Below are 22,481 nucleotides of genomic sequence, written 5' to 3' on the forward strand. Positions count from 1 at the left end.
AAACTTTCCCTCCCGGGGAGGAAGTCAGGCTGCAAGTCCAAGAAGTTTGTGAGGAATGGAGTTGCTTTCCATAACGTTGCCCAGGACGACCATCTCCTCCACTCGGTGCCACCTCCTGTGCCCCCAGGCGGCTGGCGTCCCCTTTCCTACCTGTCCAAGGGGATAGCTTTCCCCAGGTGCCCATTGCTGCCAGCCGGGATCTCAGGGAATACCGATAGTCCTGGAATCCTATCTATTTCATTACCCTTGCTCCCACGGAGTCCTTTTCATTAATATCTCCAGGGAGCTAAGTGTTTGCTTTTTTTTTTTTTTTTTTTTTACTGTAAAAGCTTTGGAAATTATGGGAGACTGTCCAAGAGAGGGAAAGGGGCTTGGATCTTCGTCATTATTTGCTAGTTGTAGTTCTAGTTATTTATTCCTCTCTTCCGGGTAAATCACACCCCCTACCCCAGTATCTCTTTCTGCTAACCAGATGGGTTCTAAGTCTTTCCTCTTTCTCGTGTCTCTTACCCCAGTCCCTTAGCATTTTGACCCGGTTCCACACCTTTTTTTGGGGGGGGAGGGGTGGTGGTGGCGGTTGATAAAGTGATAGGATCAGGAAGAAAGCGTTGCTTTGGGACATGGAGGGTTGAGATGGGGAGAGTTCTAAACAGAAGTAAAATAGTGACTCAACTCTTCCTGCATATTTCTAGCAAGGCAGGTACCACTGAACTGCCCTTTCCAGTGCCTTACAGGCTGTGGGTGACTCTGGTTTTATCTGGTGAAACAGTCCCCCCCCCCCACGCCCCCTCCCAGAAATGGAGGGTTAATGGTAGTGACGACCTTCCCCTGTGGTAACTAAAGAATCATTTCTTTAGGGTAAGCATTGACCCTCTAGGGTGGAGAGCTTTCTTTCTGAGCCCATATCGCTCCTGTTTCAGTGTCTTTTTGTTTTGATTTTGTTTCCATGGCTACTGTTTGACCTTCCTCACCCAGTTTCAGCTATTCCTGCTGATTTATAAGTGACCTCTGTGGCTTGTAAATGTTTTTCAAGCCCTTAATAGAAGTTTATATGTTTTATCTAACACTGTGTTTCACAAACGTGTGGAGTCTGCTAAGTGTAAGTGGTGCTGAGAGGTGAGTCGCCTGAGGAAAGAACTTCTGTTCACCTGTTGTCGGAAGGTCCATGAGCTCTGTCTGTGCTGAGTGGATTTGGCACAAAGTTGTTGATATTTGCTTTAGAGAGGGTGGAGTTGAACCAAGTTCTCTTTTTCTTTCCGAGGTGCTGGTCTTAACCCTGAACTTGCTAAGTTTAAAATAATACGCCGCTCAGGTAGGGAGTAGAACTGCATTTACAGCTGGGGGATTGGAAAGTAGAGCCACTTAACCCCTTTATTGCCAACTGTAATATAGCTCAAGGCATCGGGATATTCTGTCTTCCTCATCGGTCGTTTTAGGAGAGCTCTGGGAGTGAGAAGCCAGAGGCATTCACTTCTCTTTGTGGCTGTGGCTGTGGGTGGGTGGAGTGGGCGAGACTGCTGGTGTGCTTTTGTTACCCATGGCTCAGTTTTCTCCAACTGCAGGCGGAAAGCAAACTCACAACTTTTGCCTCCTCCACTTTTTCTAGAGTGTGTATCCTCTGGAACTCCATTAAGAATGCACTTTATAAAACTGCACTGGTTTGTTCTTGGTGTGCCCAAAGGCTATTTGTTTGCATCCAAGGGGTTCCTAATCCCTTTAGCTCCTACATCTCTTTCCAGGCTTATGCAGGTTCTAAGTATAGATAACTGCTGAGAACACAGAGCTCCTAGATTGCCCAAGATCTGCTCTTACCCTCTGAGGCACCTTGTGTGGAAAGGACATGGAGTGTAAGTTGAAAGAGGGGTTGGGCATCTTTAAAAATGTGGTTGTGGGAGATGCTGATGTGTGGCTGAGGCCAGGCTGCCTGGTATTCCCCCTTGGTCCTTCAGGAGTCTCTCTTCTCCTGGGCCACGAAATATCCCTTCTCTGCAGTATTCTAGTTCCTCTCAGAAGTTCTTACGATGAAGGGGGAAAATTCCGCATGAACAGTTTTCTGACTTTTCAGCAGTGATGAAGGTGGGTGCTGAATAGACTGTGAAATATGAAAGGGGGGTTATAACCAGGATGTCAGGAGGCTGCGGAGTATTCCTGAATTTTATAGACTCCATGTCTTCTCACATAATCAAGAAATTGATACGTTCTAAGCAAGAGTATTGCTTCCTGATTTAGCCAGGAGCATAACTTTGTAAAAAATGAATTTCAGGGTGGGGTTAGAGAAAATAGAAGATACTTGTAAAAATCTTGTTTAATTTTGGATTCCTGTGTTGGGTTATTACCAGGTTGCAGTTTCATGCCCTTCTCAAAGTAAAGCAATAATGAAAGCATAAGTGTTTGGCTGTAGACCCCTGTCCAAAATGAGAGCAGTCAAAGCTGAAGGATGCCAGACAGGTTTTTAAGCAAACACTAGGAAAGGTAGAGAATATAAAAGAAGTGGAGTTGTTCATGCAGATTTCTGCTTTTCTTCTCTTCAAGGAGATTTTTTTTTTAATACATTTTTATTGATTTTTTTACAGAGAGGAAGAGAGAGGGATAGAGAGTTAGAAACATCGATGAGAGAGAAACATCCACCAGCTGCCTCCTGCACACCCCCTACCGACGCTCTATCCACTGAGCCAAACCAAACCGGTTTCAGCTCAAGGAGATCTTAACTAACACAAAAGGTCACAGAATACTAAGGAGTGTACATAGGGCTTTATACAAGTCATGTGGTTTTTGTGGTTTTTGAAAGATGACAAACACAGGGATTACTTTTGGAAAAAGGAAGGGGAGCCAACAGGAATGTTACTGAGCTGCTTGGGATGACAGGATGATATCTTAAATATGTCTGCCCTTCCTTCTGCCTCGTCCTTAAAGACAGCCCAAGGATCCACTTTGATAATGTCATGTGTACTTGTCTCAAAGGAAATCCTCCCTCAGGGAATGCCTCAAAATTAAAATCTCTGCCTTGGGAGACTTGGTAAATGGGATACTTTTCTAAAAAGAACTGAAAATGTTATTACCTATAAATTATGTTTATTATAAAAGCTGAGAGAATAGTAATAAGTGAGAAGTGATTTAACTTTGTTGATGGGCACATGGGTCAGAATAGAATAGACTCATTTTATTTCCTGTGTGATAGAATAACCTTTTGATATTCTCTGGGGCCCTAAGTGTATTTTATAAATGGATTACCAAGTTATCCTTGGAGAGTGTTATATTTTTATTGGAATGTAATAGAGGCTTAAAAGGTAAGGTTACGCCATCTGTGATTTAGAAGAACAGTTTAAAATCATGTTTATTAACAAGAAATAATAGGCATTATATGGCATTTCTATATGCAGGTGTGTTTCCTACCATTTTGTTTCAGTTAGCTGAAATCATTCAAGCTACAAAAGTTATCCCCATTTTGAAATAAACTTTGTAATACTTAAGTGTTTTTTATTTATTATCTTGAACCTCCTATTCCCACTCACTTTTATTTGAAAGCACTAGCAAAAACATTCACCTCTTGCCTAGCAGCAGAATGGGTGTTTGCTCCTAGTTAGGGCTAGGTGAGACGAAGCCCGCTCTCCCTCCTGGCCCAGCTGCCCACCCTTCCCTCCCTCTTTGTTTCTGTTCCCTCCCTGCTTCTGTATGGTCAGGTTTGAGTTTCATGAACAACTGGGCTTTTGAGAAATCAAGAACAGTAAAAGCTGTTGATACTAAAAATTTTTTTAAATGCCAAAGCTAAAATTGAGAAGTAGAGTATTTTAATCACTATGAACATTTTATTTTTTACCTTTTTTTTTTTTAAACAAAGTTTTTAGAATTGAGGGATTAAGGAAGTAAAAAAAATTACTGAAGGAAAAAAGAAATAATGAGACCAGTATTTTAACCAATTTTTACCACCAGTTACAGGATAACTGGGTGAGTCATTGTTCTTCCAACTCTGAGATTCTTACTTCCATTCATTATTAAAGCTTGCTATGAATGGCAATCTTAAATTTTAGAGTCCCCTAGCAGCAATCCTTACAGTTGTAGTTTGGAAACATCAGGGGGCTAAGGAATGGAAATTAGATAAATGAATGGAGGAAGAGAAGCAGAAATTTTGGATTTCCTTTAGTAAATTTCAGGATCTTGGAATAGCTAGAGTAGTAGAAAGGGATTATAGAGAAACAGCTGTGCAAGAAGCTGTGAAACTGAGACAGAAAAAATTGAAAAAAACTGGCTCTTTATGTGGAAGCATTCTTACATGGAAGATGGGAAATTCCATTCTTGGTGGTGGTTATGAGTGGTCCTTAGGCAGTAGCTACTTTGGCATTTTGTTAGGGTAGCAGATACAGCTAGAGTTCATGATGACCTGAATTATATTTCTGGATTTCTGATTATGTGACTTATTTCCTGTTCTAGACATAGGATTTGTAGTTTATTTTAAGAGTTAACATACTTTATGGATCCAACAGAGGGTGATTTATAAACCTTCTTTTATACTACATGTCACAGAAAGCCAAGGAGTATACTTTGATAGTGGGCTTACATCTCAGATATAGCTGCCTTTTGTTGTTGTTAGAACTTTAGGATCAAGTAAAAAAGGTAACTAACCCTCACTTCTTTTCTTTCTCTTTTAATTTTATTGATTTTTAGAGGAAGGGGGTGCCGAAACCGGTTTGGCTCAGTGGATAGAGCGTCGGCCTGCGGACTGAAAGGTCCCAGGTTCGATTCCGGTCAAGGGCATGTTACATTGGTTGTGGGCACATCCCCAGTAAGGGGTGTGCAGGAGGCAGCTGATCGATGTTTCTCTATCATCGATGTTTCTAACTCTCTATCCCTCTCTCTTCCTCTCTGTAAAAAAAATCAATAAAATATATATTTTTTAAAATAGAGGAAGGGGGTGAGGTGGAGAGAGAAAGAAATGTCGATTTGAGAGAAACATTGATGGACTGCCTTCCACACACGTCCTGACCAGGGATTTGAACCCATAACCTGGGTATGTGCCCTGACTGGAAACCGAACTCACCACCTTTTGGTGTACAGGATGATGTTCCAACCAACTGAGCCACACTGACCAGGGATCTCACACTTTATTCAGGGGTTTTCACCTTTTTTTGTGCCATAGAGCCTTTGCCAGCCCTTCCCCCTCCCCCCTTTTTTTCTTACAGCTTTATTGATATATAATTAACATAGAATTAGCTGCATATATTTAGTGCACAATTTGTGAAACCATTACCACAGTAAAGATAATGAATATATTCAGTACCCTCAAAAGCTTCCTCCTGCCCCTTTGTATCTTTCCTTCCCCCATTCCCCACACTGATTTGCTTTCTGTAACTATAGATTAGTTTGTATTTTTTAGAAGTTTATATAAATGGAATCATACAATATGAACCTTTTCTTCTGACTTCTTTTAGCATAATATATTGTTACACTTATGAATAGCTCATTCTTTTTATTTATTGCTGATTAATATTACATTGTATGGATTTACTATAATTTGTTTATTCATTTACCTTTCGTAGTCATGTGGGCTATTTCCAGCTTTTTTGTTTTGTTTTGTTTTTGCTGTGAACATTCATGTACAAGTTTTTATCTGGATACATGCCTTCATTTTTCTTTTGTAAATATGTATGAGTAGAATACTAAGTTATATAGTAGGACTATGTTTAACTTTTTAAAGAAATTGCATGTTTTCCAAAGTGGTTGTACTGTTTTACATTCTCACAAGCAGTATATGAGCTCCAGTTTCTTGCCTACTCTTGATCAGTCTTAAATTTTAGCCATCCAAGTGGATATACAGTTGGTATCTCAGTGTGGCTTTAAGTTGCATTCCCCTGATGATGTTGAGCCTCTTTTCATGTATTTATTTGCTATCTGTATATCTTCCTTGAAATGTCCAAAAATTTTCCCCATCCTATCCTTTCCTATCCTATATAATAAAACTCTAATATGCAAATAGACCAAACAGTAGAACAACTGGTTGCTATGATGTGCACTGACCACCAGGGGGCAGACACAACGCAGGAGCTGCCCCCTGGTGGTCAGTGAGCTCCCACGCGGGGAGCGCTGCTCTGCCAAAAGCCGGGCTTATGGCTGGCAAGCACAGTGGTGGTGGTGGGAGCCTCTCCCACCTCAGAGGCAGTCAGACATACCCCAAGGGCTCCCACACTGCAAGAGGGCGCAGGCCAGGCTGAGGAACCCCATCCCCAGTGCTCGAGACTTGTGCACCAGGCTTCTAGTTTAAAATATTTTTTATAATAAAAATACCAGTTCTTTGTTATAAATAGGTTTTGCAAATAGTCTTCCTGTGACTTGCCTTTTCATATTCATATTCTTTTTTTTCTTTTTTAAAAATTTTTTATTGCCAACACCGATTGGCTCAGTGCATAAAGTATCAGCCTGAGGACTGAGAGGTCCCAGGTTCGATTCTTTTTTTTTTTTTTTTTTTTAATATATTTTATTGATTTTTCACAGAGAGGAAGAGAGAGGGATAGAGAGTTAGAAACATCGATGAGAGAGAATCATCGATCAGCTGCCTCTTGCACACCCACTACTGGGGATGCGCCCGCAACCAAGGTACATGCCCTTGACCGGAATCGAACCCGGGACCTTTCAGTCCCCAGGCTGACGCTCTATCCACTGAGCCAAACCGGTCCCGGCCCAGGTTCGATTCTTGTCAAGGGCATGTACCTTGGTTGTGGGCACATCCCCAGTGGGGGGTGTGCAGGAGGTGGCTGATCGATGTTTCTAACTCTCCCTTCCTCTCTGTAAAAAATCAATAAAATATATTTTAAAAGAAAAGAAAAAAGTATTTCTTATTGATTTTTTTACAGACAGGAAGGGAGAGGGATAGAGAGTTAGAAACATTGATGAGAGAGAGACATCGACCAGCTGCCTCCTGCACACACCCCCTACCGGGAATGTGCCGGCAACCAAGGTACATGCTCTTGACCAGAATTGAACCTGGGATCTTTCAGTCCGCAGGCCAACGCTCTATCCACTGAGCCAAACCGGTTTTGGCGCCTTTTCATATTCTTAAGTGTATTTTAAAGATTGTAATTAAACACAAAAGTGCTTAATTTTGATGAAGTCCAATTTTTTCAGATTCTTCTGTGTTATATTTCAAAAATCTTTGCTGAAATTATGGTCACTATGATTTTCTTTTTTGCTTTTTTTCTAGATTTAGCTCTTAAATTCTATTTTCCACGGTGCAGATGTGAGTTATTTCACATATTCCTTTTGGGGTTTAATTTTCACTGTAGGCAAGACAGAACATTTCTGACACTCAGGATTGGGGACCTTTGAGATCCCATTTATTCTGGAAGCAATTTCATCTTATGTGGTATTAGAAAACTTCTGTTTTTGTTTACTCAGTGTGCTGAAGGTTGTATAATGCCTGCCTTCCTATGTATAAATATTAGTGAACAGCATTTTTATAGATTGATTCATTACAGACTAGAAGAACAGGGAGTAATAATAGCAATAACACTAACAGTAATAATAACAGTTCTTGCATATTACTGTAGCCTTAGCACTGTGCTAAAGAGCTTTAGATCCATCCCATTAATCTCTAGATCATCCTTATAAAATAGGGCACTGTTATTATTACCATTTTATAGGTGATTAAATTGAAACGCAGTGAGTTCAAGCAACTTGCTTTAGGTCATATACCTATGTCTAGCTGATTAAAAAAACCACCTATGTTCTTATTCACCACGTTGTACTGACAGTTTACACATGTCCAGTTTTTGTGCCTGTAGTATAAAAGAGTATTCACTGCTAAGAATTTCTTAGACAGTTTTGATTATCTCTTTGGAGTCCTTTGACAACTGCAGTCCATTAAAACTGGATTCTCTTCCAGTTCAACTTGTAGGAAAGAAATATTGGGTCTAGATGTACAAAGTGCAGTGGCTAATTGCCTAACCGCTTTTTGCATTAGTAATTTAGACTTTGAAACCATTGCAAGAATCTTAGTTAAACCTTTATTATCATAGTTATGAAAAAGTAGCTGTTGCAGTTCATGCAAAACCTATCTTCTGACTCATGAGTTAAGCAGTTGTCTAAACTACTGTATTTTAAAAGGTAACCTTATCTTTTTGTAAGTTAAACAGCCTGAACAGCATCACCTGCCAGGAATTTTAATTGTTTAAATTGCTGAGAGCAGCAAGTAGTGCTGACAAATAGAGTTGGGGAGGAGGAAGCTGTTGCTAGACTCTCTCTATAGGTGTCTTTTCTGTATTTTAGAATTAGCACATAGCTTTCCTAAAGACCTCTTTTTGTGGCCATGACACTTGCCTGTAAGGATTGCAAATGACCAATTTCAAGGTCTCTTCTGAGTCTGAAGACGGCAGAAGTTTGCTCTTTAGATCTTGCAGTTATTTGACTCAGGTTAATAATTAACATTACCACAGAGATCCAGGTACCTGGAACTAGGATTTTTCTGCATGACTGGCAAAGAGTAAAGAATCGTTTCTCTTTATCTGAATCTACATGGATCTATCTAGATCCAAAAGTTTCAAGATCCAGAAGTCATGTGTTTGTCTTATTAGGTTCAGACCTTGTTTTTTAAAAATTGTAATATCAGCCAGGTTTGTAGAAGAATGGGTGGGAGAAAGCTCTAAGGCCGTGAGCATAGACTTGAAAAGTTGTAGAGAAGTGAAGGTATTAAGTGGAAACATTACTGGACTGAGTCAGAGGACCTAGGCTTTAGAATCTTAGATTGCTAGAGGTGAAAAGGATGCTAAAAATTACTCAGCTTAAATCCTTAAATGTGGGCCTGGAGAAGTGATCTGCCTGAATTTACAACAAGACCTAGGACTAGCACCCCTGTCTCCCACTCCCACTGCCCTATGCTTTCCACATATTGTGCTTAGTTTGACTTTGCTACTGTTTGACCATATGAACTCTAGGCAAACTACTCCATTTTTCTTGGTCTTTTTCAGAAAAATTAGAGTTGTGGGCAAGACAACTTCATATGAGATGAGGGCTATGAAGGACATCAAAGGATTGGTAGAGAAGAGGGGGAGGGATTTCATGGGGTGGGGAGCAGTGTGAATAGAGGCTCAGAGGTATGAATGTGTGGCTATAGTAAAGTGAAATGGCCGAGTTATAGAAGTCAAGAGGATTAGTAGGAGAGAAATCATTTAAGAAAGGTGAAGTCACTTCGTCAAGATTATTTTAGTCCTAAGAAAGGCTTTTAAATTCTCTTTCTGTAGAAACCTGCAGAAAGCAGGACTGAAAATTAGCATTTTGTAGCACAGCATGATGAATGTTAGTGAAATTTTGGCCATGTGAATGTGTCATGGTGACAGTTTTCCACAAACATGAATTGATTAGTGTTAAACTTCCAACAAATCATTTTTGCTGCTTAGATGGAGTTTAGAGAGCTAAGTTTGTTTAATTTCCAGTCCTTATCAATTTTAATACCTCCCTATTTTCAGATTGTCAGAGATTAGATTTTAAAAGATGTGATTCTCTTCAGCTAGGCAAATAATGGGCTCAGGTAGGAAACCCCATTGTGCAAACAATCTGAGTCTATCTTTGGCCCTTTTTTTTCTTTAAACATTCTCTGGTACAGTGTAGTATAGGTTTTGAGTGCATGCTTACTTGAGGTGTTCTTTAGTCTTTCTTGAATGCAAAATAAGGGTCTGTTTTGGAGAGTCTAATTTATCTAGCTTGTAAAGTGTTTAAGATCAGTAGTAGTATTTAGCTCATGTTAGCAATATCCTTTATGTATTTTAGTTTTAGTTGGGAATTTTGAGATTATTTTCAAAGCTCTCTGTTTCTATGGTCTAATGTAGGAGATTGGCAGTTTTGAAAACATTAATCCTCTTACCAAGATAACTGTGAGGAAGAGAGAACCACTAATATAACCATATCCAACCAGAAGAACTCTTGAGAAAAAATTATTACCTGTCTCTGGAGATAGTATCTTGTAGTTTTGTCTTGAGTTTAATGAAGGAACATGTCTATAGGATTAAAAGTCTCTGCATTAATTTCCACAGTATAGGGCTGCCAACTTTTATCATTATAATTGACAGCAATATTTGACCCAGTGCTCTAGGAATTGCTAACATACATTTAAAGTGACTGGCTGCTAATTCTCCATATTATATGAATCTATTATTATCACAGTCTTTCATGGCTACAGAAAGGTTTACATAGAATCTATACTAATAATAGAGGAATATGCAAATTTTCCAGGATGTCATCACAGTAACAACCGAACAGCAGGCTGCATGGGGCAACCAGTCCAGCAGGGGGGTTAGTAAGGGATCACCAAACCACTGAACAGCAGGCTCTATGGGGCGACCAAGCCAGCAGGGGGAGCATTTGGGGATGACCAGGCTGGTGGGGGCAGTTAGGAGAAATCAGGTTGGCAGGCAGAAGTGGTTAGGGGTGATCAGGCTGGCAAGTGGAGGGGGGAGGGCAGTTAAAGATGATCAGGCAGGCAGGTAGGTGAGCAGTTAGGAGCTAGTGGTCCCAGATTGTGAGAGGGATATCTGACTGCCGGTTTAGGCCCGATCCCCAGGATTTGGCCTATACCAGCAGTCAGACATCCCCTGAGGAGTCCCAGATTAGAGAGGGTGCAAGATGGGCTGAGGGTACCCCCCCCCCCATGCACGAATTTTGTGCACTGGGCCTCTAGTGTGAAATAAAGAAGATAAGGATGAGTCTTTGCATTCTCAGGATTCGTCTGGATCTTCACAAAAACTTAGTGACAATAGGATAGGGGTGCCCTGTGTGTTGTTTTTTTTCTTAACCTCATATACAGCTACCCATAGCTATGGAGTTACTTCATTTGGCCATAGAAGCAAAAGTTTTGGACTGTTCCAAAATTATTTCATCATGCTTGCATAGGGACTCCAGTAATATTTTTAGTTGTGATAGTTTTTATGAAGTCTCCCCAGGCATAGAGGTTTCTAGTGATTTTATTATTATTGTATTTTAAAGAGATGGGAGTTGTCCTTAGTTGGCAGCTCTTCGCATCCGCCAGGGCTTGTTCGTTACTTCTAGGCCCATGGGTGACGTCTGTTTCCTGTGATTGAAACCACAAGAAGAAGTGGTGAGAAGCCACTGTAGGATATGCACTATCGGGCAAGCAGCAGGCATTGGGCTGCCCTAAAAAAGAGCAGCTAGTAACTAAGCACAGAGTTTTAGGGCCTTTGAAGAGACTCTGGAAATGATTTGACTAAGCCTCTTCATCTTAAAATGAGGAGGACATTGAGGCCTAGAGGTACTAAATTGCTCAAGATCATGTGAAGTAGCTTTTAGACTTCACTAACTATTCATTATTCTTTCTCACATTGCGTTGTCACCCCTAAATTTTGTAACTGTGTCCTCCCAGAATGTTTCTTAAAGCAAAGTACTGCTGGAAAAGAGTAGATGCTAGTGGGAATTTTTTAAATTATAATTTATTGGGGTGACATTGGCTGGTGTGCATTTCGAATATGAGAATTGGATGATGTTGCTTTTAGCTGCTGTACTAATAATTTATTTTTATTTTTATTGATATCAGAAAGGAAGGAAGAAGGAGAGAGAGAAACATCAATGATGAGGGAGAATCATTGATTGGCTGCCTCCTGGACGCCCCCCAGTGGAGACTGAGCCCACAAGCCAGGGCATGTGCCCTTGACTGAAATCGAACCTGGGACCCTTCAGTCCATAGGCTGACACTCTATCTATCCATTGAGCCAAACTGGTTTGGTAGTGGTTCTCAACCTTTCTAATGCTGCGATCCTTTAATACAGCTCCTCATGTTAGGCTCCACAGCAGCGGGTCTCAAGCTGTGGGTTGCGACAGGGTCGCCTAAGACCATCAGAAAACACAGATATTTACATTATGATTCATTAACAGTAGCAAAATTACAGTTATGAAGTAGCAACGAAAATGATTTTATGGTTGGGAATCGCCACAACATGAGGAGCTGTATTAAAGGGTCGCAGCATTAGAAAGGTTGAGAACCACTGGGCTAGGGTGTACTAATAATTTTTAATCCTTTTTTTTGAAAAGACACATATGTAGATTTTCAAAATAAGAGTATCTGATAATTCCCTATTTCTATTTTAATTTTACTTAGTATTTGAATATCCTAGTAATTATCTTTATGCACATATATTTTATAATATTGCAATTATAGTTTATACACTTTCTGTTTTTAAAATAATGTCATAAACATTTCCTAGCTTTCTAATCTTTGAAAATTGCTACTTTTATTTGAAATGGAAGTGTATTTTTATTATAAAAGTGATCACATTTTTTTCTAAGAAAATATAAATATGTACAAAAATATAGAAAAACAATCCCCTACCTTGTTTTCCAGAAACTATAGTTATTTTTAAATAGAACCAAAGAGAAAAATACATGAAACATGGAAATCTCTTTGGAGTCTAAGTACTTTGGCATTCTGTTCTGTATATGTTTATGTTAGACATAATTCCATACAACTATGTTTGCTAGAAGTATTAGAAGGAACTTATTTTCTTTTGTTAACATTACTGGTATTGACGGAGGAGTAATGATATTTCTCCCATGCTCTCCCACAACTGAAGATTTTCTCAAAATAAAATCTTCTAGATTTGAAAAGGTCAGAAAATGTTTACTATGGTTTCATAAGATCAAATCTGGCTTTTTGAGTAGTAATGTAATATTTGGATCAGTTAAGCTATTATCAGTAGGCTGTGACTATTTCTGTGTGTTCAGTCAGGAATAGTGTGAAGAGGTGGGGGGGGGGGGGGAGGTGTAACCATCATTTAGAAATGAAGAGCTTGAGAATGGGATTAAAACAAGGTGGCCTCCTATTTGGTTCCTGTAGGTAAAAACAGTGTCAGTGCAGGAACTTCCTGTCTACCAGGCCTTGGGTGTGTCAGACGGGTGGTCCACCCTTGAGGAAGAGTAGACGTCCTGCTACTGACATAACACCATGGGAGAAGCCAGTTGCTACAGAGATTGTGAAACAGCATTCCTGAGTCACTGTTTCCAAATGAATGGACAACACCCGTTTTTAAAGGAGCAATCACCATCTTCTCTAAACTCAGGCAGTAAAGAGAGAAGCTTAGTAAGAAAGTAAAGAACAAGTATCAGTATTTGGAGCTTGAGAAATAGCTTGAAATTTGGAAAAATAGATTACCATTAGTTATTGCTTTCTATATCTGTACTCTAAAGTTTCATCAGAACTTTAGAATGTTTGAAAGGAAGAAAGCTTTGCTTACTGTTCTTTCAACAGATGACAGATTATATATGTGCACCTCCTTCCTGGCAGCAAAGGAGATGGCATGTCTGCCACACTTTTGATTCTTGATAGGAAACTAGGACTTCCAGAATCTGAACACTTTCTCTACTGGCAGCTCGTTTGTCCAACGCATGAGTGCTTCATAGTACCAGGGGCTGGCAGCTTGTGTGGATGGGCTAGGAAGGATGCAATGTTCCCGGCCTGGTTTCCACCTGTTCTGCTGAGCTGGAATAGTGAAACCTGAGCGGACTTCCCTTCTCTAGGCTATCAGCTATCTAGGATGCAGGCTACGCCAGTCCCAGGGCGTCAAGATGAGCTAAGCCAGAGGCAAAACATTCCCGCAAGAGACTTGCCTTCTTAGACTATCAGAGGATTACTTACTATATTAAAACATTTTTTGGACCTCTCAGAGGATTGAATCCTAATAGTCAGATAGTTTTCCTCTCATTTGAATTATAGTCAGGAAATGTGGCTTATTGGAAAACAGACTCTCACAAGTAGTTTTAGACAGTTGTGTAGAAAACTGAGTTTGTTGTTTTTAATTTGTAAGGAAATTATTTCAAATCTCTAAGCAAATTATTGAAACAGGAAATGGATCAAAGTTACTTAATGCTTTTATATGGCCTTTCTAACTTGTGCTTGACATGTGTCACTGCTTGGGATTTTTCAGGGTTCCCTGGGTGTTATCAGGAAAAAGATACTGCTTCTGGAAGGCAGAGACAGACTGAACTCTTTAATAGAAGATCTTAGATTTCCCTCTGCTGTGTTCCCTTTGTTTTCTCTTGGGTGAATTCTAACCAGTTTAACGCTCCCATACTGAGTTTAGCCATGAGGATGCTGAGGCCAGGTGGAACTAAATGAATGAACGGCTAGAGTCTGACTTACTCCTTTAGCACATTGCCCTTTGTGATCATGGAGAATGTGAGTGTGCTCTCCCCATTCCTGGGGACTGCTGGGTAATCGTCAGTTTTCTTTCCCTTAAACACCCTTAACTTTATAATGTTAAGTTAGCTTTATAGGACAATATTTTAAAAAGCTTAATATAAATTAGCTTTATATTTCCTGTCATTTTGTGCTTCCCTTTTAGGCTTCCTTTCTTCCGACACACTCATTTCTTTTTTAAAGGGACTGCTTCAGTTCCACACAACTCCTATATAGGATGTTGGTACCAACAAGTAGTGATGTTAGAATTTACTTTGTTTCTCTGTGAATGGTAGATGAGATATTGACTCATTCTATGTCATTCTTGGGCTATTCCTTTAAAATGGAAGGGAATGTCTCTACATTTAAAGGTATCCACTACTTCTCTGTGGTTCTAATTGACTCCTGTACTAGTATAAGGTGTGGGAATTGAAGGGAGACTAGCAGGTTTCATTGGTTTCATCCTCATGTATTATTTGACTTTTATAAAGCACTTTGCACTACAAAGTGCTTTATATTCACTTTATTATTTATTCTCTAGTCCTAATTACACTAGTCCTATGAGACAGCATAGTCCTCAAGATAGGAAGACTAAAACTGTGGTAGATAAAAAGAAAAGCTTACCTTGCCTTTACTGTACTTTAGTAGAAATGTGGCATGCTTTGTGGCAAAGCTGGAAAAGGAATCATTGGAAACTGAATTCCAGTCCATGTTATAACCTTCTATTGCCTCCCTGCCCTAAGGGACTGAATGCCCTGTGATAGAATAAATAAATGAATCTATTTATGGGCCGAATAAACAATCTGCTCTCTGTTCTGTATGATTCTGAATGGCAGATACCTTACCTGGTGTTTCTTGGGTAGGTAGATTAGGATTTGAAGGAAAATTGTCATTGGCTGCAGTGACACTTTCCATTTTAACCATATGGAACCTATATCTTTACTAAGGATTTATTGCTCTTCAAAGGAGGTGGAAGACTCTATGTGATGTGTCTCCCCTGATTGGCTATTTTCCCCAACGACAACTAACCAATATGTCATGGGGGCTGAAACAACAACCAGGATCCCCTGCTCTCATTCATAGGGAAAGACATTACTTTTGAAGGTTTGGTCTGATAGTTTCCTGAGCTGTCTATGACAATCATACTGTACTGTCATAAACCTTGACTTGATACTTTTCCTCAATTTGAATGAAGTAATGAGTGAATGAATATATACTGTGCTTAAGATGATGCTCCTAAACGTACAGTGATGCTAATTTTAAAAATACTTATTAAATGTTGGGCATATCAAATGAACAAGACAGGGTTTTTGCCCCTGAACAACTTACAATATTGTTCACAGAAACAGTAACAATAAATGGTCTGAAGAAGGATCTGATATAAAATACTTAGAGCCTGGCTTGAGTAAGTGCTTCAGGTTTTTTTTTTTGCCAAATGATTGACTGTGGTTAAGTGTACAATTTATAGATGAGGAATAGCTTTTTTCCTAACATATTTTTGAAGTGCAGTGACAACTAGTTAAGTCACCAGGTGTGTATTTTACAAGTCTTTCTGTAGTAATAACAGCACAGCTGCCTTTACAGAATGAGATATCAACATTCCATTTTATGATCTCAAGAGGTGTGTCTGGTTTTGTTTTTTAATAAATGAATAATTAAAGTGACTAGCTCAAAATCATATCTGTAGTTTTGTAGGATGCCAGGAAAAAAACACACATACCCAAACAGGACTCATGGTCTTTTTCTGTTAGTCAGAGTTCTAGATAAATTCTAGATTTTGTCAGTTGGCTTAATGTATTAGTTTCCTCCTGTTATGTGACAAAACCAACAGCTTAAAACAAAATCCATTTATTAGTTTACAGTTCCGTTGGTCAGAGGTCCATCATGAACAGCGTGGCTGGGTTTGCAGTATCTCAGGGCTGAAATCCAGGTGTCAGCTGACCCAGTTCTCATCTGCAGGGGCTGGGGGGAAATTTGCTTCTAGGCTCATTCAGGTTGTAGGGAGGATGAAATTCCCAGAAGTCGTAAGGCTGAGGCCCCTGTTTTTTTGCTGGCTCTGAGCTCTTAGAAGCAGTCTTTGACATTTGGCCCCGTTCATACTCAAGCCAGAAGTGAGTGGAACACTGCTAATTCCTTGTGTCTCTTAACTTCTTCCCCCAAATTTAAAGGGTGCATATGATTGGGTCAGGCCACATAGATAATTTCCCCTTTCTTAAAAATCATTTGTGCCAAGTAATTACTCATAAGAGTAATATCCTATCATATTTTCAGTCTTGATAATTGTACAGGGTGAATACATCAGGCTAAGAATCTTGGGAGACATCTTAGAATTCTATTGTACCTACCACACTAAACATTTCCCTTACACTGAGTTAGCCCATGGAGCAAGGGTGGGTGTCAGAAGAGCAAGAGGTAGGAATTGAGTATTCTGAGGCAGTTACTGAATTGCATTGTGATTATCCTATATAATAAAAGCTGATATGCTAAGTGTCCTGCGTCCAGTCAGCTGTTCAACCAGTCAAAGCATAATATGCTAATGATATGCTAAGGCCGCTCAACCAACTAGGGCCATTCAGTTGACTGGTTGCCCAGTGGCTAAATGTGCACTGACCACCAGGGGGCAGATAGTACCAGTCGACCAATCACTATGATTGGCACTGACCACCAGGGGACAAATGCTCCAACCCGTAGGTTAGCTTGCTGCTGGGGTCCGGCTGATCGAGACTGAATGAGAGTTTCAGCCCAATGGCGGAACAACCGATAGCTATGATGTGCACTGACCACCAGGGGGAAGATGCTCAATACAGGATCTGCCCCCTGGTGGTCATTGTGCCCCCACAGGGGGAGTGCTGCTTAGCCAGAAGCTGGGCACAGGGCTGGTGAGCGCAGCAGCGGTGGTGGGAGCCTCTCCCGCCTCCATGGCAGCGCTAAGGATGTCTGACTGACAGCTTAGGCCCACTCTCCATGGGGATCAGCCTAAGCCGGCAGTCGGATATCCCCCGAGGGCTCCCAGACTGTGAGAAGGCGCAGGCATGAATTTCATGCACCAGGTCTCTAATAGGTATTATAAGGCACAGGGATCTGTGGACCTCCAGAATCATCAGAGTAAGGGCCAGGTGGCATTCATTCATGGTGTTCTCTTGATAAATCATCACTTAGCCAAGAGTTCAAAGTCCTGTATAAGGTCGCCTGAACATCTTAGAAATTGCTGAGATATAGGCTTATAGTTGTAGGTTTCTGTTACCCATGTGCCAGTCACATGGTTTGTGGGATTGTTGTCCACGATTAACTGTTCTTGTGGTAGGAGTTAGAAACACTTTTTTTTTTTTTTTTTTAAATTCTCCTACCAGTATTTTATTTTATTTTTTTAATATATTTTATTGATTTTGTACAGAGAGGAAGGGAAAGAGATAGAGAGTTAGAAACATCGATGAGAGAGAGTCATCGATCAGCTGCCTCTTGCACACCCCCTACTGGGGATTATGCCCGCAGCCAAGGTACATGCCCTTGACCGGAATCGAACCCGGGACCCTTCAGTCCCCAAGTCGACGCTCTATCCATTGAGCCAAACCAGTCTTGGCTAGAAACACTTTTTGCTATGTAATGTGTACTCTGTTCAGAATAATGTTTAATTATATTCTCTTATTAGATTCTTTCTAACCTCTTTGCTGCTAAGGATACTACCTAATTACCTTTGTTTGGTTACATAAATATCCTGTGCCAAGAGATCATCCTTAAATGTCTGATAATTCTGTGCCCTATTTCTGACTGGAGGGAAAAGTTAAAGATTCAGGGAATTGGGTAGAGATGAATCAGTACTGTATATTGGATGAATTTTCTTATATCCTTGAGTTTATAATAGGTCTAATTCTGTTACTTGGCAAACATAGGGAACCTCTGTTCAAAAGTCTAAGATTAGTTCCATTGGCCCACTTTTTAAATATATTTTTATTGATTTCAGAGAGGGAGAGGGAGAGAGAGATAGAAACATTAATGATAAGAGAGAATCATTGATTGGCTACCTCCTGCAGGCCCCCTAAGGCTGACTCTCTATCCACTGAACCAACTTTTTAAAAGTAGAAGTAGTAATAGATACACCACTGCAATAAATCCATTTATGGAAAGGATGATTTATAGTTCATTTGCATTTAATATGATAATTAATAAGAATGTGTTTAAAACTCATTAAGTCATTTACTTTAATTAGTTTGGCCTCATAGGGCATACCTTAGGACCTTTTGGGTTTTTAATTTTTATTTTCTTTAAGAAACCAAACTGTAAAGTATCTAGGAGGTTTCTTATTTCCTGAAGATTGGTAAGCAAAAGATTTATCTTGCCACATATTACATTAGGATGTGGTGACTGAATCAGAGCCTTGAATTACTCTAGAAGTCAAGTTAAGGGTACAGCTTTTTATTTTTATGTTGATTGATGGTCTTATTGCAGAGCAGACCCAGCCAAGTATATTTATTTTTGATGCTGTTACTTTGAGTAAATTGAAAAAATATGATTTGGTAATGCTGAGAATCTTTTGGAGAAGATGAAGCTCATTTTATTAAACTCAATTTTGTTCAGCTTTTTTCTTGTACCAGCTAATGATCTTTAGAAATTTATTTACTCATTAATTCTGTTGAATAAAAAATTTCTGTGGAATAAATCTTGCCCTACCCCTTCTATCAATATTTGTTTGCATAGAAATGAAAGATTATTATAAAAATTGAATAAATAAGCAAAAAAATCTAGACTTTTTATGTAAATGTCAATATTGGCACTATTAGATGGAGGTGCCCAGGAGAAGGTAAACTGAATACTGTCTTGGAGTCACAGTCTGACCTTAGATTTTCTGAGTGTGTTAAAAGGGTCTCTTCTGAGGATACCAGTGGGCCATATGGTTTGGACAGTCTAAGAATCTGGATCAGGCTCAGAAGGTATTGTCAGTTTCAAAAACCAGAACAAAAGTGATTGATGGTGATGACAGTCTTTGAGGGTGTGTCTGGCTCAGTCGGTACCATTTTAATTGTGTTCTTTGGCACAGAGTAGTCATCTGGAATCTTTGTCTTAGGGATTCCCTTTACTTCTTTCATGTGTTAGTTCTCCTATTTCCTCTATTTCAAGTCTTCGACTTTCTTGGGTTGATCCCTCATTTTGGTGGATCATATACCGTATTTTTCGGACCATAAGACGCACTTTTTCCCCCCCAGAAGTGGGGGGGAAAAGTCCCTGCGTCTTATGGTCCAAATATAGCCTACACATATACTGTAAAAAAAAAAGGTTTTTTACTTGCCCGGCTCTGTGTGGTCTCTGTGTGCTTGCCCGGCTCTAAAATGGTTCTAAATGCTGCTGTTTACTTTACAGGGTTGATTACATGTGTTTATGACTGTGATGTTGGGTTTTAATGCACATAAAATATTTTAGGACACTATTTGTTTCAGAATCTTTTTTTCTTCATTTCCCTTCTCTAAAAACTGGTGCGTCTTATGGTCCGGTGCGTCTTATGGTTCGAAAAATACGGTACTACAATAGCTTCCTGAGGTACATGGAGATAAATTTTTTGAAAGCTTAACTATCTAAAAATATCTGTTCTGAACTCACATTTGGTTGATAGTTTGGTTGGTTATATAGAATTCTAGGTTGGAAATTATTTTTCTTCAGATATTAAAGGCCTTGTTCCATTGCCATCTGCCTTTGGGTTTATTGTAAAAAAAATTCAAAGCTTGCCTGATTCCTTTGTATATGATTACTTTTCCTCTCTGTCGAATCTTGTAAATTTTCTTTATATTCCAAATGTTTTGAAATGTCACCGTGATATGCCTTCGTGTGATCTATTTTTGTCCTTTGTGTTAGATGCTCATCCTTCAGTACTGGGAACTATTCTTGTATTATTTCTTGATAATTTGCTCCTCTGTGTTTTTTTTTTCCTTCCTATTATTTGGATATTGTACCTCCTAAACTGATCTAATTTTCTTATCTTTTTTCTAATTTTTCCCCCCTCTACTTTTTAAGGAGATTCCTCAATTCTTTCTTCCTATCCTTTATTGAGCTGCCTCTTGAGTTTCTGTTCTCATATTTTCATCTTCTAAGGGTTCTTTTTCCTCTGAATGTTTCTTTTCTCTAATTTTTATTATTATTATTTTATTGTTTAAAGTATTACATATAGTAGTACATATATCTCCTTTTTACCCCCCCATTGTGAGTGTTTCTTTTTAAAATAGCATTGTGTTGCCCTAACCAGTTTGGCTCAGTGGATAGAGTCAGCCTGCAGACTCAAGGGTCCCAGGTTCGATTCTGGTCAAGGGCATGTACCTTGGTTGTGGGCAATATATCCGGTGGGGAGTGTGTGGGAGGCAGCTGATCGATGTTTCTCTCTCATCAATGTTTCTAACTCTATCCCTCTCCCTCTTTGTAAAAAAAAAAAAATATATATATATATATATATATATATATATTTAAAAATAAATAAACAAATAAATAAAATAGCATTGTGTTCTCTTGTGGATATTAATGCTTTTAAAGATTTTTTCTTCTTGTATAATACTTATATGATAAATTTTTTTTTTCTTTTCCCTCTTATATTAGTAGCTTTCCTCAAATGTCAGATAATCCTGAGTTTTGTCTGCTAATATTTAAAAATGAGGGACTAGCTGAAACCGGTTTGGCTCAATGGATAGAGCGTCGGCTTGGGGACTGAAGGGTACCAGGTTTGATTCCGGTCAAGGGCATGTACCTTGGTTGCGAGCATATCCCCAGTAGGGGGTGTGCAAGAGGCAGCTGATTGATGACTCTCTCTCATCGATGTTTCTAACTCTATCTCTCTCCCTTCCTTTCTGTACAAAATCAATAAAATATATTTAAAAAAATAAATAAATAAATAAATAAAATAAAAATGAGGGACTAAAGAACTGATTGGAAGATCTGGATGGCTAAGGCTTGTTTTCTTGGTGCTTTACTGTAAGACAACCTGGACCAATAGAAGTATAAAGTGAGTCACATATGTAATTACATATTTTCTAGTAGCCACAGGAAAAGGTAAAAAGAAAAAAGTGAAAAGAAACATGTGAGATTAATTTTAACAATATCATTTGTTTAATTTGATATATCTAATATATTACTTCAATATGTAGGAAATATATAAATTATTGAGATTTTTGGTTTTGTTATTCCTCACCCTAGGATATTTTCCCCTTGATTTTTAGGGTGAGTGGAAGAGAGGGAGGGAAGAATGGAAGAAGGGAGGAAGAGAGAGAAACATCAATTGGTTGCCTCCTGCATGTGCCCAGACCGGGGCCAGGGATTGAACCTCCAACCCAGATACCTGCCCTTGGCCAGGAATCAAACCAGCAACCCTTCCATGCATGGTACCTGGCTCTCTAACCACTTAGCAACACCAGCCAGGACTATTGAGATATTTTACATTCTATGTTTTATATTAAGTTATTGAATTTCAGTATTCATTTTACATTTATAGCACATCTCAATTTGGATGCTAAATTTTTGTAAAAAATACTTGATGGGCCTGGCCAGTGTGGCTCAGTGGTTCAGTGTTTACCTATGAAACTGGAGATCACGGTTTGATTCCCGATTAGGGCACATGCCTGGGTTACAGGCTCGATACTCAGAAGGAGAAGTGCAGGAAGCAGCCTATCGATGATTCTCTCTCATCGTTGATATTTCTCTCCCTCACCTTTCCTCTCTGAAATCAATTTAAAAAAATACTTGATGTGTATTTAGATTTCATAAAATTTACAAGTGAAAAGTAGATTCACATACTAAGGGTGTTCTGAATATATTAAATTTAACATTAACTTACTAGTTTTTTAATTTAAATTTTGTTTAAATCTTAAAAATTAAGAATTCCTTCCTCAGTCACACTCGCCACATTAGAAGTGCTCAGCAGTGACAGTGGCCCCTGGCTCCCCTATTGGACCGCAGAGCTCTACGGTGACTATTCAGACCATGTCAGTAGCTTTGGGTCATTTTTCAGTTCCCCAGAGAAGACTTTTCCAACCCTCTGCCTTGAGGGTAAGAGCTGGCTGTTGGGGGTTTGAGAAACTAGAAAGAGCAAAGTGCTGGGTGTCTTAGTATATAGTTTGCATAGATTAACTTATTGTTTTTTTTAAAATATAGGATCCTATCCACAACTAAGCCTGGCATCCCCCAATCTAGAGACCCTCTGTCTCTGTTTTAACCTCTTCTAAGAATAAACTTCCAGACTTCTGCTGAGGTATCATGTTGTGGAAGGGACAGGAAGATCTACAGATCTGCTTCTGAAACAGCTCTCAACCAATCTTATTTTTAACCTACTGTCCCCCCCTCCAAC

At 39.3% G+C, this 22,481-nt stretch overlaps 1 protein-coding gene across 1 annotated transcript in view; it reads left to right on the forward strand.

Annotated features, from left to right (window-relative positions):
* Nucleotides 1-22,481, forward strand: part of DIAPH1 (diaphanous related formin 1) — an 84,047-nt gene that overhangs the window by 1,069 nt on the left and 60,497 nt on the right. The gene's annotated exons all lie outside the window — the stretch shown is intronic.

Source organism: Pipistrellus hanaki (genome assembly GCF_964339955.1).
Source record: "Pipistrellus hanaki genome assembly, chromosome: 5".
Lineage (NCBI taxonomy): Eukaryota > Metazoa > Chordata > Mammalia > Chiroptera > Vespertilionidae > Pipistrellus > Pipistrellus hanaki.